The sequence below is a fragment of the Anneissia japonica genome, unplaced genomic scaffold, assembly GCF_011630105.1.
Source record: "Anneissia japonica isolate Jap-2015-1 unplaced genomic scaffold, ASM1163010v1 scaffold8218_len373358_cov135, whole genome shotgun sequence".
Lineage (NCBI taxonomy): Eukaryota > Metazoa > Echinodermata > Crinoidea > Comatulida > Comatulidae > Anneissia > Anneissia japonica.
In genome coordinates this window covers 193,433-199,549 of record NW_022699643.1, presented here as the reverse complement: position 1 = coordinate 199,549, position 6,117 = coordinate 193,433, and positions in this window count along the sequence as shown.

The following is a 6,117-nucleotide window of genomic DNA, read 5'->3' as shown; positions in this document are numbered from 1 at the left end:
GACGTTTCGATTGAGTTGCTTCAATCGTCTTCAGGAGAATAATATCTGCAAACATTCCAAATCAGTGATGATTTATGGAAAACTGAGACTACGTGTGAAAAGGCTAACACAAAAGCCAGTATTCACAGTCTGCGCATAAGGGTGGGGTGCATCATTTTTCCCCCCATACAGTTAAGGCAGAAATTATAGAGAGCGCTATTTTAGGTCAGTTAGGCCAACTGATATACATGAATATGCATGCCAGACCATCCCCTCGAGAAACAGAGTTCAGTGGTGTATCGAGTAAGCTACAATGATTATGCATGGATGAACGTTATGAAGTAGGCCAAAACCTCTTAAGTCTTTGGTAGTCCAGACAGTGTGAACATTAATTGGACTTATTTAAAATAATATCCCTATGACTAGACAAAGTTTATGTATAGCATGGTCTTTCAAATTATAAAAAAGCACAGTAATATTGAATCTCGCTAGTTGAGTAGGCCGCGCCTACAATATATAGCATCCGAGATATGACATGTCTTGTAGCAATTGTATGGTCCCTATAGTAATGATTCTGAAGGATAAAAACATTTAGAAATGCTCAGAGACAAATTAGAAGTACTTGGGACACAGTTGCTAAACTACAATTTTACAATTAAACATTTTTATGAGAAAAAACTCCCTGTCAATTAACTGACATTGCGCGTATTTGCTGTTCTTTTACATGATTCATTGGCTGATAACATAATTTAAGGATTTTTTTGTAGAACCGTCTGTAAATTAGTGAAAGCTTTTTTTACTTCCATCTGATTTTGATCATTTTTAATAAGTTTTTCAATTTTTTAATTGGGTAGACAGCCTTTAATAACAGTAGGCCCCTACGACATACTAAGTGTATAGAATATCGTCGGATTTGGTAAAATTAATGTTCATAATATATCTACTTGCTATAATATTCTATGCCTATTTATTTATTCATATTGGGTGAATTGAGTTTGTGAGAAATCAACATTAAACTTTTATACCTCCCTGATTAAAACAATACATAATAGTCTTAATACCTGTGTCCGAGCATTTCTAAACGTTTTATATCAGGATCAGTACTACTAGGCCTATAGTTATGTATGTGCTATACTTTACGCTACTCAAATAACCAACCAGATTGAATGCTGCTTTTTATATTTTCAAAAACCATTCTGTACGTAAGTGTGGCATAAGGCTATTATAATTGCAATACTAACAGTCCATAATTTTTACTGTGTCGACTACACTTTCTCGACCGACTGCTAAGAGATTTTGGTCTACCCTACTACATACTATACGCCGTAGCTTTCCTATTCCGCAAACTGCGAGCACTGCTTTTGCGACTCGCGAGGGGAAATACAATTACTGTACATGCATATTTATAATGTCAGTTCACTTAAATTACCTCCAATAGCGCCCTCTATAATTTCAATTGTATGGGGAAAAATAATGCGGGCGACGTGTGGCTACAAAGAAAGACAGAATTGGTGGTACTGCCTACTGTCTTGGTTAGATGATATTAGTGGTGAAACGAAGTTTGACCTCAGGCACCCTAAAGACTACTAACCATTCCTAAATGAACATTAGATACCAGTGTGTTCTAATTTTACCACACTTTTGCAAAGAAGAGTGACTACTAAATTATTATTTTTCATTACCAACTTACCTATTGAGGTGATGAAACCGAAGTTCCCAATTAGAGGATCTGCACACTTTATAAATGTCTTTGGTTTTTTTCATTACGCTTATACCGTAGAAGTCAAGCATTAGTTCCAGACTATTAATCACTCTTTTGCGGGCTTGTGCACTTAATGTTATTTTCTGGGAAAAAAATCATTAGGAACATTTTACATAATGTTAAAAAGTGTGATGTTTTAATTTTGGTAGCGTAATTTTACTTTATCACTAATCTATTCACAATACCTTGCCTGTCCTTATTTAGAGCCAACTTCCCCAAAACGGGTCGCCAAACCTTTGCGTTGGGTCGTGAACAGGTTTGCAAAATATAATTCAATTTATATACTGATTTTCAGACAGTTGTGAACTTTTGAGGTGAATCCTCATTAGAACAATTTTGTTTTTATATGCCCACAATGAATATTCTGAAACTCACATCACTATTGTTTTTCTGTTGCCGAACTATCCAAGTGCCGTTTTCGGGCATCTATATATAAAATATACTCATCTGTGCGCCCCAAAATCATGGTGGGGCTCTGGTGGATATCGTACATTTCGTATTATTCAAGTGCTATTTTCGGTATTCTGTAAGTCTCAAATTCTTAAATTTTCTCAGATGGATATGGTAGTTTTTGGAATCGTAAGTATTTAAGTGAAATTTTCGGGCACCTTATAATTAATTCGTCAAAAATAAGAAGAATTAAAAGGTCTTAAGTTCCATTTCAGGACATCCGGAGGTACAAATACTGAACATTTTCTGACGTCACCGCCAATTAAGGTGGTGCTGACATCGTATGGATTCTCATTTCAACAGCACCCCCTTTCTTAAATCCTTGATATGCCGTGTAAACACAGGGTTAAAATTCAAGTACATCAAATATAGAATTCAAAGATTGAAAATATTTTCTGCAAAAAAGTCGATAATATTTTTGTTTCAAATAATAAGTTGTTTTATTTTCCATTTGCAGATACAAGGCTCCACTCCCTCACCCACTCTCCAACTAAATAAAAAATAATAGAAGAAAAAATTTCATTTCCAGCCATCTACGGGTGGCTTAATCATAAAAAGCATTACCTCGCCCCAACCATGGTGAGCTGAGGTGGATAGACCCTCTATCTGTCAAAATCTCTCTTTCGGCCCCTATTACAAATTCCTGTATCCACCACTGTTTTCTCAAAAGGAAGATCATTAGTAAATAAAAATCCTTGTAATACTAATGTCAATTAATCATTTTTTAAAACATAAAGCATTGCATTTTTGGGATCTTATAAAGGTCGATGTGAAATTTACTATGACATTTAATATTATGTGTCGCGGCTTGTCTGGGATATCTAAAATTAGATCCCAGAGAAAAAAAAAAGTTTGGGAAGCGGGGATTTAGCGATATATGTTTTATACAAAGTTATATTAACTTTAGTGTAGTAGTTAAGTTTAGTGTAGTGCATTCATTATAAATCGTATTTCAATAGGGTGACCAATGTAGCATGAATCCTGTAATTCTTCAGCCCAGATATTGTCTTTAAGTATTCATTATCAACATCATCAACATCGTCATCCAACAGTAGCAATAATAGTATTGACTGTAGTACTTGTCATCTACAACAATGACAAACCAAAACGGGAGTGTAGGTAACCGTTGGAATAATAAGTTCAACAACAAAAAATGCAAAACTAACCTTGGCCTCGTGTGGCTGCAAAATTTGAGAAAGGTAATTTACTCCTTGCTCTCTTATCGGGAATAACCTTAGATTAGAATAACGATAATCGCTTTAGAATGTTTAAACGAAGACATAAAAACTCTCCTACTAAGAACATTGGAAAATACGTAGATCAAATAGTAAGATACGTTAACATTATTATATTGTGTTAAAAATCTAAAATTATAATGTATAAACTTATAAATGTTAAAACTTGTGCTCGAATAGGAACATGATGTCATAATGTTATCAACCGTGAGACGATTATAACATCGCATGTTTCTATTCCAGCACTGGTAATATATTTTTTTATCTATTTGTTTATATTGTGTTGTTTTTGTTCTGATATTTTCGCTTTTCCTGCCCCAGCCGGAAAGTCGATGTTTTTTTGGTTCTGGCTTTTCTGCTACTAGTGGGAAAGTCATTGTTTTGTTCTGATTTCTGTATCATAAGATTAGCATTTGTTTAATAGTTATAATATAATAAAATAATAATTCTTTACTTTCATATTTATTTCATGCTTCTTTGTTTTTTGTGGGATGTGGGTGTGAGTTGTCTTTCCTGTATTCTATATTTATACTTTTTTTTAGATTTCTTACCATTCGATGTAAAAATGATTAGTTTCAAGTCTGTTGTAATCCCCTTTCCATTCACTATGCATAGTATCGATGTATTCCCCTAAAATGATATTACATAATATAATTCGACAATTTAACAAAATTACATTGTACATTGCTTTGGTTAATAAACGCATATGAAGCCACCCCGGGTTCTCCTAGAAATATGAATATAAAATCATGTTCATGTTTAATGTCGAACCCTAGGACATATAATAAATATTAAAAAGTCAGCCCATACATAGGACTACTTGATTGATACTAGTGAAGTGTTGAATATTGAAAAAATATATATATTTCTTCCGATTTCTGAGTTTCTGCGTACTATTAATTAAACAAGCTCTCTCCATTTAGAGACAACAAACTTTTAATCAACTCCCCGATTTCAGAGTTTCTGCGTACTATTAATTAAACAAGCTCTCTCTCTATATAGAGAGAGCAAATTTTTAATCAACTCTCCGACTTCGGAGGTTTTGCGTACTATACGCCAAAATTCCAATCAAACCTCCAATTTCGGAGTTTCTGCGTACTATACGCGAAAACTCCAACCCTATTCAGATTTCAGAGGTTTTGCGTACTAGGTCTACGTGAAAACTTTTAATCAACCTTCAGGTTTGATTAAAAGTTTTTGAAAACAATTTTGGAGTTTTTGCGTATAGTACGCAAGACCTCCAAAATCGGCGTGTCAGTTTAAAAAAAATAATTATGCATTACGAAATAAAATGCCCAATTCACCATAAGATATGTGCTGGGAACCAAACCCAGCCAACCCTATTTCAATTGTTATGAATATTTAGATGTACCTCTAGGCTGGAATTTGATCTCATTATTGTAGAAGCGCCAGTTATTTTGAAGATTTCCATCGTCCACTTCGTCGTCCTTCAAATAAAAGCACATTACATTGCGGCACAATTAAAGGTGTAAACACCATTTTGTAAATAGATACCGGGTAGGCCTAGTTAATACATACTTAATAGCACATGTTTATATATTTATTTACTCTATACAGTAAGTTATACCAAGTACATCTTATCCATTAGGCCTAACATACTTTTTTTCAACACGTATTTTTATAATAAGTTACATCTGTTGATTCAATACAGCGTTCATAGAATCAGTATAAGTAGCAAATATGTGTTGATGTCTATGAGTACAAATAATATAATATCAATATTATAATCATTATATTGAATAAGTATAAGATATTAGTAGTATACTGGAAATGAATATTTAATTAGAGTATGTCTATAATAAATAAATTACGGCACTTACAGGATAACCGTTTCTGAATCTTTCACAGTCTCTGTTATATATTTGGCTTCGAAAGCCCTGTGGTAGCGAAAAGAAGAATTGAACGTAGTTCATGTTAGCGCACCTTCATTTAAGTTAAGCAATTATAATTTTAAAAGATCAGAGCTATTTACAAAACAATTTCTTTAAGGTAACTTACTGCGGAAGGAATCAATTCAGAGTATTTCTCATTTACTCTCACCGGCTGTTGCATATCAGTGCCTTGGTGTCGCTCACTTACTCTTTTGTCGGTTTGAAAATCACCTAAGTGTATAAGAGACAGATCAACATCACTATACATCTGATTTTTCTAGCCTATTAAGTTGTCGTGAAGGCATACTTTTATTTATTTTTTATACGTTCATTTTACTGTGTAGTCTATCTGTAAAATAGTTATGTTCCCTAGATTATTATTATTATTATTATTATTATTATTATTATTATTATTGATTCACTCATACATACGCATCTGTTATTTATTAAACTCGCAATTTTCATCCTCTATTTAAGAAACATGAGTGTCTTCTTTACCATTACGATGGATGCTGCTATTCAGTACCTCTTCTATACTATCTACTTTTGCAGTGGAAGCACTGCCCGGCTTCAGACAGTCCGTATTAGTTTCTTGTCCTTTGTTACTTTTGTTATTCGCGTACCGTACTCGCGCGAATAAGCACCCGGGCGTTTAAAATATTTTTTGCACTTTCTCAGGGGCGTTTATTCGAACGGGGAGCTTATGAAAACAGAATGGAAATTGAGGGGGCGCTTATGGAAATAGATTAAAATCGAGGGGTTCTTATGGGAAATTATTAAATTTAAGAGGCACATTTTG